At 29.0% G+C, this 13,592-nt stretch overlaps 2 protein-coding genes across 2 annotated transcripts in view; both read left to right on the top strand.

Annotated features, from left to right (window-relative positions):
• Window positions 1–13,592, top strand: part of LOC106753628 — a 93,017-nt gene that overhangs the window by 9,850 nt on the left and 69,575 nt on the right. The gene's annotated exons all lie outside the window — the stretch shown is intronic.
• The window catches only part of LOC111241072, a 27,698-nt gene continuing 14,217 nt past the window's right edge, over window positions 112–13,592 (top strand). Inside the window, exon 1 of the mRNA XM_022777582.1 lies at window positions 112–954. The gene's annotated coding sequence lies outside the window, so the exon portion shown is untranslated. The remainder of the gene's footprint in view (window positions 955–13,592) is intronic.

Raw genomic sequence — 13,592 nt, 5'->3', positions numbered from 1 at the left:
ATGATTATTAATTATTTTTTCCTTTTTCGTTTATGTTTACATTTGCTCTTAATACAGGATCGAAAGAGATTCAGAACCATCTCCCCTCTTTGCAAACTCTAAACATAACGCATTCTGATGTAGAACGTATTTTTTGTCTTAGTGAACATGAAATGATTGGGCAACAAGTGAGTTTAAGGTTAGAGAAGTTGGAGTTGTATAATCTACCTCAAATGACATATATTTGGGTGGGTCCCAACCATTCACTTACTCTCCAACATCTTACCGCATTATATATAACGGATTGTGGAAAGTTGGAAGTAATCTTTCCAAAGTCTGTTGTAAGATGCTTACCAGAGTTGAAGAAAGTAACCATAATAAAGTGCATGGAATTGAAGCAGATCATGGAAGAAGACGAGTCAAATCTTCTTTCTATAGATGGAGGCTCTGAAGTAGAGGAGATTATTGCCTTCCCAAATCTTGAAGAACTAGAAATAATTGAATGTGCGAAATTGGAAGTAGTCTTTCCAAAGTCTGTTTTAAGATGCCTACCAAAGTTGAAGCTTTTGATGATAAGCAAATGCAAAGAATTAAGACAAATCATTGAAGAGGATAAAAATTTGTCTAATCTTGTTTCTCCTCAACCATGCTTCCCAAAACTAGAAGCATTGCGTGTTGATCATTGTCACAAGTTGAAAAGATTATTATCTGGATCTGCTTCTAATGACTTTCCCAATCTTCATCTTCTGGCCATAAATGGAGCCAATGAACTATAAGAACTTGTTGGATGTAAAGAAGGAAAGATTAAAGTTGAGCTTCCAAGACTCAAACTTTTAATATTTAGGCATCTTTCAAACTTCAGTCAAGAGATTGAATTGCATAATTTAAAGAATTGCATTGTCTACAAATGTCCAAAACTCTCTTTGACTTCAACAACTACTCTTCAGAAGCTCTGGTTACGTTTTCCTTACAAAGGTAAATACTATATAAAGTCTTCAAATTTAAACTATTAATGGAAGGATGTCAAACTCTTGAATTAATCTTAAACTATTACAGTATAGAAATGAGGTAACTCTGCTATCTAATTCTTTTCTAAATAAATTTTGGTCTTAACTCGTGTACATTCTCATAAAGGAAGTTTATTAATTTCAAATTAAATGTGATTTTATCTCACTTTTATTTGACAACGAAAATATGTTATTATACTCAAATTATTTTAAGAATTTTAGTTATTTTCACATTTTCTTTGCACTGTTAAAATTTAGTTATCTATGTAATTTAATCTATCCTAGTGTAATATTACGTATAATTTATTATTTTTTAATTTTTTTATGATGTCAAGAAATATTAAATAATTGTTATATTAACTAAATGCTTTGAAATAAGTCTTGCATACGTATATATTCCCAACCGAGTACCACCAGAATTTTTTAAAATTAGAACATTAACTTAATTTTTGCTGCAAGTCTTTTAATATTAGGTTCTAGTAATTTTATTTATGAAGACGTAGAGGCGCTACTTTATTTTGATGGGTGATAAAAAAATTCCCAACTTTTTATATATATTTTTTTAATTGTAACGATGTAATGATCCTTCATGGAAAGTTGAGGTTGTATTCCTTTTTCTTATGAATTTCATTTTCACGTTAGTTTCCTAATATATATATATATATATATATATATATATATATATATATATTTTTTTTTTTTTTTTTCTACAGATTTCATAAACACTGAAGTTCGTAGCCAGGAATTTGAAGACATAATAAGATCCATATACCGTTATTCAACTATTAATGATAGCAGTGAGTTGACTTCATTACAGGTCAGAACCAACCAATCTATGAATATGAACATAAATAAAATAAAAAAAATTTTAATAGCCGATAATGTCTCATCATTAGAATAATTTTTTTCAATTTAACGTACTAAATTTGATCTCCTTTTTATTAAAACAAATCAATGTGATTCATTACAATTAATTTACCATTAAAATTCTTAAAGTAAATCATCTTAGGTAGATAAACAGAAGCCACCTTAATTACCAACAAATGCACATCTGGTTAGTAATTTAACGGGAAATGAATGGTTGATGTATACTACTCAAAGCTAAGGAATGAACAAAGAAAATTATTGTTGTCCCTTGATTCAGATAAAAAGACCATTGCATTAGATAAAGTCATAATATGTCAACTGATTAAGAATCAAATAGAAATTAGTAACCTAAATATGGAAAAGAAGGAAGTATAGTCACAATCAAAGTTATCTTACCAAACTTAGCTTTTGCATTGAAAATATGAAACTGACAACATTTATTGGAAAAGTTCTACCTTATCACTGATAGACTAGAAATACCAACTACTGCTTTAGAATTTAGAAGCCCACCTCTAATTTGTAATATTACTAAACATAAAAATGGATTTTAAGTATTAAGACTAACTCCTAAAAGGAAAGTTGGTGTATGAGGAATCAAACCGTAAAGGAGATTTTCCATACCAATATGCACTTGAAGAAGCAATAGTAATAGGGCTCCTTTTAAACTTTAGAGTCACTCACTCAATCGTATTTTTTCAATTTATAATACACAGAGAAAATCTTCATCAACTGGTGTTGCAACTTACATTGAGTCTGGTGGCGAGGACATACTTGCACTAGATTCCAAGGTAGTTGAACAAGATCATAAGATGAATGAAGGCAAGCCAGTAACCGTGGCAAACCAAGGAATAAATGTTGTTCCTAACAACAACATTGACATTTCTTCAGGTTTTTTATTTTTTATTTTCTCATTTCCATCAAATATTTCCATATCACCCTCTCAAACTTTTTTACAGCTTCTGCAGATATTCGTACAAGATTGAGAACATATAAACATTTTGTTGATCTGGATGATGTACATATTTCTCTTCTGATGGAGGAAATAACAACATATCCTCATCTCTGGAATGCTTCCAAGAAGTTTAGTGAGCGTTTTCAAGCTTGGAAGTTGAAAATTTTGGCAGATATGTTGTTGTTCCTTCATAACAAGAGTGTCGAAGGTGTTATTATTCCTCAAAGAGAAAAAGAGTTCGATAAACTATGTGAAGAAGCTATTGAAATTGGATTTGAGAGTTCATGGGTAGAGGAAATGCGTCAACGTGTTGTGGCGAGGGATCCTCATCTGGAAGAGGACATTGCACGGAGACAAATAGATGAGAATTCTAAGAGGTATGACTATTTTGTTATATGAGTATACATTTGGTGGCATATCAAATTCTTAAAAGATTGATAGCATCAGTTTCTGAGTTTTTTGTTCTCTGGCAAGCAATTTAAGTTTGTTAAACAGGTATAGTAGTGGGGACGTTGTTGAAGAAGGTGATGGGCCTAAGATTAGCTTGGAAGAAGGTTCTGACTTGGTTGATAAAGAAGGTGAAATAGGTGTTGCTTCTAATGACCACATTGTGACTCTGAGAAATGAAGAAGCAGAGCAGGAATTTGTTGCAGAAGTTTTCACTTCAGAAAAACCAGTTGGTGAAATTCCTAAGGTAAATGATAAACAAAAATACCATAAATAATTCTAAATTAATATGCATGTGCACTTAACCCTGCTAGTATAAGTCATAGAAAGAAATGAAGTCTGCAACTTATATTAGACCAAAGCTACATATCATTTGTTCTTGCACAGAGTATTGAGCAAGTTGCCGTAGAGGAAACCATTGCAAACAACACCAATATGGCAGCTTCATCAGTTCTTTCCGAATCCGCCACCTTTCAGTTGGACCTAACACTTACTTTACAAAATAAATCACGTGCACATGTAAGTTTATTTTATGCAATTCACATTTCTAACATATCCGGTCAGAATAAAAAAAATGGTGTGATTCTAATTTATCATTTATCACAAGAATGAAATTGAAAAACAAAAAATACTGAATTTCTATATTGGAATTTAAATTTATTATATTCGTTACTAATCATAATAATTAATTAGACTAAAAATATAATTCCTAATTAATAAAATAAATAATCATAATGATAATATCTCAATAGATATTATCAAAATGGCATTTTGTTGATAATATTAATTTAATATATTTTTATTTAAACTACTTTTTTGAAAATATTTCAGTTTTCGAAATATTTTTCAATCTTAGAAATTAGTTATTCTGTTGATTTAGAAAATATTTCATATTTTGTTACATTTTATTTATCATAGAGTACATAAATAAAATGAAATAATATATTTATTTTAAAAGCTTTAAAAATATCACCGTAGTATAACAGTAATAATATCATACACATTTAAGGAAAAATATACTATATAAAAGAAATTCTCAATAGAAAGATGATAAGGAATAATCTCTAAGCATAAGTGTGAAGTCCCACATTAAGTAATGTTAGAACATGAAACTTTTTCAAAATTTCTACAATCTAAATTCTTGTTTGTCAGATTGGTATTAATTATAAATCTTGTGATGTGGGGAAGTTGATTGTATGATTAATGGTTGGTGAGAAAGAGTAATAGCATTTATTTTTTCTAGGCTTACATCTCTTATAAATAAGAGAGATACCTTTTTCTGTAAAATATAACCCACTGCACATATATTGTAAAATACAACAATAACTCCCTTATCTGTTTAACAACCTTCATAATATAAACACTATAAAAAAGAAAACTCATACATCCATTATTTTAAGGTTTAAACTTAGAAGTAGTATTAATTCCTTGGATTGGACTAAAGTCAGGTTTATATAATTTCTCCCTTATAACCTCTTAAAGAAAAACAATAACAACACAATTTAACTTCTACTTGCACTCATACGACTCATCCAAAATGGTATTAAGAAACTCAATGCTTTGCAACAACTATTATGACTTGATGTTATCTAACGTTTTTTCTGATGTATTTTTTTCTTATTCCTCTTTCAGAGTGAAATTAGGAGCAGCCAAAATGAGGCACGTATTACTAAAGAAAGTGAAGGCCATCATGAACTCATTCAAGACTTTGGGGGCAATCATATGATACCAATTACTTTGGGGAAAGAGGGTGAAGATAATATAGTTTTAAAGACCCTTGTTGAGCTCGAAAACTATCTCAAGATGTCTCTCAAGGATATAGTTAGTTCTGAGACTAACACCCTCCGTCTTTTTTCTACCCTTAATTTTCTGTCCAACCTTCCTTTCAAAGATGTCACTCTATCAGATCGACTCAAACACATTATAGAGACTATGCACCAACACTTCCCAACCATTCTATGCTCCTTTAAGCAACGCTTTGTTACCACTCACAAGTTGGCAGAACTTGAAGCTCGTGAGAATGAGGTGGCCATTAAAATTTCTGAGGCAGAGAATTTCAATGATGAAGCTCAACTGAAAGAAGTGGTTTTGAAAGAACAAATCAATAGGTTGAAGGAAGAAATAAAAGTTTGTGAGGCTGCCTTATCATCTCTGGATGAGGGAAAAAATAAATGCATTGCGGAAACTATAATGTACAAAAAGGAGCTTGAAAATGTGAGAAAAAACAAATCTCAAATATTGGAAGATCAAAGAAAAGTTGAGCAAGAATTGCTTAAAATGGCTTATAAATGGTCAGTTTTGTGTAGTGAATATGAACTCGATCGCATGGCTGCAAGAAATCCTTAGTGAGGATTTTCGTTGTTCATTGTTATTAAGACTTCCAACTATACTATAATGTTGAGACTTCAAACTTTTTCATGTAGCTTGGTGTGCTGAATTAATTTAACGTAGGTTTGTTACCTTGTTTGTTGTGTAAGATGGTTCTCTTGGTGAGACAAAGACAAAAGATGTGTTATAAAAAACCAAAAGTAGTATTTGTTGTATTATGTAACTTATAGTTTCATTGTTTCCCTTCCTTCAATAAGTGCCTTATATATATATATATATATATATATATATATATATATATATATATATATATATATATATATATATATATATATATATATATATATATATATATATATATATATATTCTGTGTAAGGACTTTCAATTCTACAACTGTACTTCTATCAGTGTGTCACGGCAAAGCATATGAGGGATGCAATTTTTTAGCATTTATGTTATGTTAAAGAGAAACAAGTAGAAGACTTTTGGAATGGAACAAACCAATCCATTTGAAGACTTTTTCGAAACTTTAGTGAAAAAAACATCATTGAAGACTATTAGAGCAAACCGATTTACATCAACTATATGGAGCTCCTAATTTTTCTTTATCAAGTTAATGTAAAAAATACTGACCAAAATCTCGAACCGCATTTCCTGAGGCGTGTAGATCACTGTCTTTAAGGACTTATCCGCGGTGTGTTGCGCAAGTCCCCCAGGATACAACAAGAACTTCTCGAAATGTATTCGAGGATCACAGAACTAGCAAGAAACTCTATAAAGAGTTTATACCAAGATAGAAAAAAAATGAAACTAAGAAGAAGAGAAAGACTCAACATAATCTCTCTTGGAATGGGGAAGAGATCTCTATTTATAGAGCTAGAAAATAATAAAAGAAATTAAAAAAACAATAAATAAGTTGACTGTTTCAACCCTTAAAATTTGACTATTTTAGCACTTAAAAATTTGACTGTTGTTAATTAATAAAATATTAACGTTGCACAACTTTCAATTGCAATAAAATAATAATATTTTACAACAATCCCCCACTTATTGCAAGAGAAAGTTGAAAGAAAAGAAAAGAAACCTTTTATCCTGGGTCTCATAGGATGTAATGCATCAGAGCTGGTATAGCAAGCTATATGAACCAGTCTTAGATCAAGAAACTTAACACACGGTGTAGTTGGTGTAGCAAGCTATATGAACCAAAGACACTTGACGTGTGTTAGAGGTTTATCAATCACAACACACCCCCATAATCCTTGCTATTATCGCTGTGTTGCGCTTACTAGGCCATGCGCGTGCCCAGTATTCATGAGTGCTCTAGAGATCATGCCAAGATCTCATGCAAGCGGCCCCACTTGACACTCATATAGGTGATTTCATCAAGTGTATGCTGCAAATCATACACCACCCATAAAGGATATGAAAATCATTAAAAACTTTGTTTAAATTAAAATTCTTTCACCACATAGAATTTTAATAACAAAGTTTAGTCTCTCAATGATGCAGTCTCTAGCACTTTCTCACACACACCATAGGAAGGGATATAATTGATTAAAATCAATTTAGTGCTATCAGAACTAACAAGTGACTTGTTTTTACCCATATGAACCTTATTCATGGGATCTCCAATCACAAAGGTTGGGTTACCATCACTTGTTTGTTTGCAAGTGGCTTAAGTCTCATTCCCCTCGATGTTTCTAATAACATTTGTCTTCCCAGGGTTTTGTCAGAGGATCCGCTAAATTTCGTTCTGACTTCACATAATCAATGGAAACAATTCCACTCTTTAGCAATTGTTTCACCAAACTCTTGTTTTTAGCTATAGTTATTGCCGATTGGCAATCACAATGTATCGATACCGACGGGGTTGGTTTCATTCCTAATGGAATGTTCGCTAAGAAGTTTTTCAACCACTCAGCCTCATTATCAGTCATCTCGAGAGAAACAAACTCAGATTCCATTGTTGATCTCACAATAATTGTTTCTCTGGCTGATCTCCATGTAATCGCACCACCCCGAAGTGTGAATACATAACCACTAGTGGATTTTGTCTCGTGAATCAAAGATCCAGTTAGCATCACTATACCCTTCTAGTATAATGGGTTATCCACTATATTCAATGGCATAATCCATTGAACCTCTTAAGTATCTCATAAGCCTAACAAGTGCATCCCTATGTTCTTGATTTGGACATTGAGTGTAATTACTCAGTCTACCTACTGTATAAGCAATATCAGGGTCTATAGAAACTCATTAAGTGTAGTAAGCTCCCAATTATCTGGGCATACTGAGGCTGAGATAATAATTTTCCTCTATTTTTCATTAATTTAGAGTTAGGATCATAAGGGATACTCATAGGTTTGAAATCATAATACTCAAACTTCTTTAAGAAGTTTCTCATTATATTGTTCTTGGAATAGTAATATACTATCTCCCTTCCTTATGATTCCAACTTCTAAAATTACATAAACTTCACCTAGAAGCAACTTATATTTAAGATTCTAGAAACCTTATTTTTAGAGACTATCTTATTGCATGTATCAATAATTAACATGTCATTCATCATATAAATATATAATGACATATTCTCTATTTTCAGATTTAGAGTATTTAACTCAAAACTGCCACTGTATAATCATACGTTAGCTTTCCATCCAATACCATGTGTCAATCTTTGAAAAAAAAAATTTCTACAAACTTAACATTATAACAAATCATAAGATACCTTGCATTGGATTCCATGCCTAAACATTACAACAACATATTATATGTCATGCACCATAGCAATCCATTATATGTTATGGAGTGAACCCATCATGGTCCCACAATATTGAATCCAAATTTTTTATGCGACAAATCATAATATATATGTATGAAGATATGATCACAATACTATAAAATTACTTATCCAAACTAAAGTAAACTAATATGTTGAAGGCAAATCTAACATCACTTCAGAAAAAAAAAAGTTGACCATAAAAATAGATGTGCCTCAAAATATAGCAAGAACAACAATTCCAACAATATTACCATGACATTCTTCATATTACTATTATTGATAGTACAACTCAGTACTCCACGACATTTTTGTTTAATTTCTATACTCACAAGACTTGAATAGAGACAAAAATATTCAACCATTTCATTAATCATTATCATGAAAAAATAATTAACTTAAGTCTTCTCCACCTAGTTTACCAAAAACATGATTATTCCATTTAATATCAGCACCAACACATTCCAAACCCACCAAAGTCTAATCTGAACATAACCTAAGGTTATCTTGAAATGCTGCAACTCCACCTTTCAAACGTAATTTCCCTTTTATTTTTTAATTTGAACAAAACCCTAACTTTATTATATCCTAAAAGAAACCATAATTTACCGAATTTTGATTTGAATTCAATCACGTAAATCCTAATTACATGAATTCAATGGCTTCAATTATAGAATTCAATGGTTTAAAAATCCAAATGGATATTAACATTATTAATATAATCAATGTCATTTATTAATAATTAAAGATATCATCCAAAATTCAAAAATCATCCTATCATATCAGAAATATTTAATCATGATATTAAGCATTGAATTAAATTAATCACCAAAAGGTAACTTTCCATGATCATAAAAGATATTCAAAAAAATTTTAATTTTATTTAAATTGATAGAATCTGATATAAAAAATAATTTGGGATTTTACTAGAGTAATGAAGATTAAAATGGTTTAAATAAATTCCCTAATTAAAATTGGGAAAATAATTAAAATTTACCACTTACAAAAGAAATTAACAATCCCAAATTATTATTTTTTAATTAACGGGAAATCAAAATTCTTACTCTATTCCTAATTATAATTATAATTATAATTNTTCCAATTTTCTCTTTTCAAATTTAAAACCTATTCATAATTTTAATTGGATGNCAATCTTAAATGTATGTTACTGATATGTCTGTTCAAAATTTTCCATTCCCAAATTCGTTTAGAAATAAAAAAAAAGGTAACATCATAAATCATCCAATTAGAGCACAAACATCATACCATCATTCAAAGCATTTTAAAAAATTAACAATTGCAATTATCAATAATAAGATAGGATTAACTTTTCATACCTTTTTGACTTCACAGTAACGAGATTGAAATTTAAGTACTTAAGATTGTAGTAAAAAATACTGACCAAAATCTCGAACCGCATATCCTGAGGCGTGTAGATCACTGTCTTTAAGGACTTATCCGCGGCGTGTTGTGCAAGTCCCCCAGGATACAACAAGAACTTCTCGAAATGTATTCGAGAATCACAGAACTAGCAAGAAACTCTATAAAGAGTTTATACCAGGATAGAAAAAAAAATGAAACTAAGAGGAAGAGAAAGACTCAACATAATCTCTCTTGGAATGGGGAAGAACTCTCTATTTATAGAGCTAGGAAATAATAAAATAAATAAAAGAAATTAAAAAAACAATAAATAAGTTCAACCCTTAAAATTTGACTGTTTCAGCACTTAAAAATTTAACTGTTTTTAATTAATAAAATATTAACATTGCACAACTTTCAATTACAATAAAATAATAATATTTTACAACAGTTAAAATTTAAAATTACTATTCTCTCGTTTTACTTATAACATATCTATTGTTCATTCGTAATGAGTTTTTTTATTCTCAAAATATATATAATTTACTCTTTTATGTACGAAGTTAATGATCCGTCTATAATGTCATAAAATTAAGCATATTAATGAGTCAAAATGTAAGAAACAATCCAAATATGAATCAAATTGATAAACATTTTATCTTTTATGATAATAAAATAAATCTTTTAAATTAAATGGTTGTGATTGTAAAAGTTAAGGTTTGTTCAAGATACAAGTTATAATCTAAAATAAGAGTTATATGCAACAACAACCACAAACTTATCTTCTATTCTTTCGTTGAGCCAATAAAATAGTTATTTAATAGGTTACCTTTATTGTTGATGTGATAATATGCTAAGATTGTTTTGGATACAAGAACAGACGGTGTAGACTCTAGAGTTGATTATAGAATAAGGATTGCAAAAGGATGTGTAATAATAGATATCCAAGATCCTTTGTTTTTTTGGACGTTACATTTTATAATAAATCTAATACATGAAGTTTTATTTGTATAATTATTAAACGAAATCAAACTTCAATTAACAAATTGTTTCCAGAAATAATACGTTTTCCATAAAATCTCTCTCCTCTATACCCATTTCCATTTTATTTTTCTCAAATAGCACATGTCACACTTTAAGTTGAAAATTTTGCTTCCGAGAGATGAATTTTAATCTCTGTTTACTTACCTTGGTTAAAAAGAAAAGAAGCAATTGTTAGGTGTATTAAAGAAAAAGGTATATATGGTTGTTAGAGTGTTGAGAAAGTCTGGTTTTTTATTCTTTTGTGTTGCGTGTTAGAGTGATTCAAGCAATGCATATAACTTTCATCTCTCTCTAGCTATCAAGAAATTCTAATCCTTTTCTTTGCAATGGAGAAGCTCTGTATACATATCATCTCTTTCTCTTTCTATTTCTACACTAACTCACCAATTCTCCTATCTCTCACTTCAACCAGGTAATGTAAACTTCTCTATCTTTCCTCATTTTCACTTCCCTCATTATAAAATTTAATAAATTCTATATTACTAAAAGGAAAAAGTCTCTTTAACAACTTTTTTTTGACAACTTTTTGACAACGCATACATGGTAGTTTATGATTGGTCCGTTTCAAATATTTTTTTAAACATAAATTCAAACAGACCAATAAAATGATGACACGTGTCCTGTTGTAAAAAAGTTGTTAAAAAAGAGTTGTCAAAATATCATTGTCCATTACTAAAATAACCTATTATCTGCTGTAATCATTGTTATACCCTCTACTGTATTACATATATCATTTATCTTAAAAGTGTTTTAGTTAAAATATAAAAAATTAATGCTCGCTCAAATATATCATTTACATATATTATTTATTATGGTATAATTAAAATATAAAAAAAATTAATCTTCTTACTAATTTTAAATCGATTTGGCTAAATCGTATAATTTCTTTACTAAGCTTTCCATCTTTTGTTTCCTGTAAATATCTCAAATCTTACATTTTTAGTTTCAACAATTCTCTTACTATGATTAAGACAACAAAACTTATACCCCTTTGATTATTTTCTTTTTGGCTAACCATTGAAACATCTATTAATTATTTTTAGCTCAAGTTTTTGTTTTTGCAGATTTTAAACCCTAATTTCTGTATGACAACTCCGAACATCCAGAAGTCTTATATCAATCTACAATTAAAGAGGTATCTTAGAAATCACTTTATTGGTTCTTACAAGTTTTTGTGGTAATAATTATTTCATTTTGTAGAATTAACATACTAATCACATGATTTATTTTCAATCAGATACATCAAATTGACTATTCTATTTACTTTTAGAAAAGCTATTAAATTGTCATTTCCAAGCACGAGTCCAAGTGAGAAAATCATTTTAATTTAACAATATTAATATATAACAGGTCATCCGAAAATCGTAAAATCATAACACATATACCTAGATACGGACAAAATTCACATAGATATATAATGTAATAAAATTATAGTTAAAAAAATACTAAGATTTGATTTTTTTTAAATAATCATTAGTTTAAATGTATTTATATTTATACCAGGTGTCGTTATATTTTACCCGTCTTCCTTCTTTTTATAATAATTAGCACATACAAACTTACAAAAGGTTTTCATGTTTAAAGTTTTGGATACCCAATGAGTTTTCTCTTTTGTTGTTAATTTGCATGAGGTATATTTGAGTGAAAGCACCAGTAAACTTGTATATGTACGCATGCGATTTTTTGTTTCCTATACATTTCTCAACTTTCTTTTTTCCAATATTACATTTCTAGATTACTTTAATATCATTCTAACATTATAAATACAAATCTTATGTTTTATGATTAAAAATATCAGTATATATAACTTCTTTAATTTCCACATGCCCTGGAATCAAACTCTCATCGATTTCATCATTTTCAATGAACCTTTCATTTTTAGTTTCAACAATTTTCCTACTAATACCCCTTTGATTATTTTCTTTTTGGGTAATCAATGAAAGATCTATTGATTATTCTTACATCTAGCTTCTGTTCTTGCAGATTTTAAATCATAATTTCTGTTTGACACCCAAACGTTCGGGTGTCTTATATTGGTTGTCCTATCAATTCACAATTGAGGTATGTTAAGAATAACTTTACTTGAAATCTTGTTTATCAAATACATGGTTATTTTTCAAAGCATGCATCTATGACTATTTTTCAAAGCTTGCATCCATAAAAGCATGGTTAAAGAAGAATTACTTAACATACTTCAAAATATAAACCATTCAAATTCATCTTATCTAAAGTATCATAAAAAAATTACACTACCAATGAGATGATTGTGCTTAAAGAAGTTAACAGATCCATTAACCAAATTAAAATATAGTAACATCAATTTTAGATTATGAAACCAAATTCCTATATATAAACTAAATAGCCTATACCTAAATGTAGGGCTGGGCAAAAATAACTGATCTGTACTGTACTGGAGTTAAATGTACTATATTGTACTAAAAATAACTGATCTATTTCTAGTAACAGTTCAGTATAGTATCTTATGGTTCAGTTTTTAAAAACTGAACTGATAACAATTACAGTTCAGTTAACTGTGAGAACTGTATCTACTGTTACATCTTCTCTAATTTCAGTTCAATTGTTTCATCTTGTCAAGAAAACTTTATTTAATAAAATATTAATAAAAATAAATGTTCATAAAAAAATAATAATTAATTTTTTAAAACAACTTTTTTATCACAAAATTTATATTTTTATCAATAAAAATAAAAAATGTAATTTATATTTTTATATTTTTTAAGTTATATATATATATATATAAATATATATATATATATATATATACATATATTTATATTTTTTCTATTAATAAAATAAATAAATAATTAA

Source organism: Vigna radiata, unplaced genomic scaffold, assembly GCF_000741045.1.
Source record: "Vigna radiata var. radiata cultivar VC1973A unplaced genomic scaffold, Vradiata_ver6 scaffold_134, whole genome shotgun sequence".
NCBI lineage: Eukaryota > Viridiplantae > Streptophyta > Magnoliopsida > Fabales > Fabaceae > Vigna > Vigna radiata.
The sequence above is the reverse complement of the archived record's forward strand: the minus strand, read 5'-3'. Positions and strand labels throughout refer to the sequence as shown.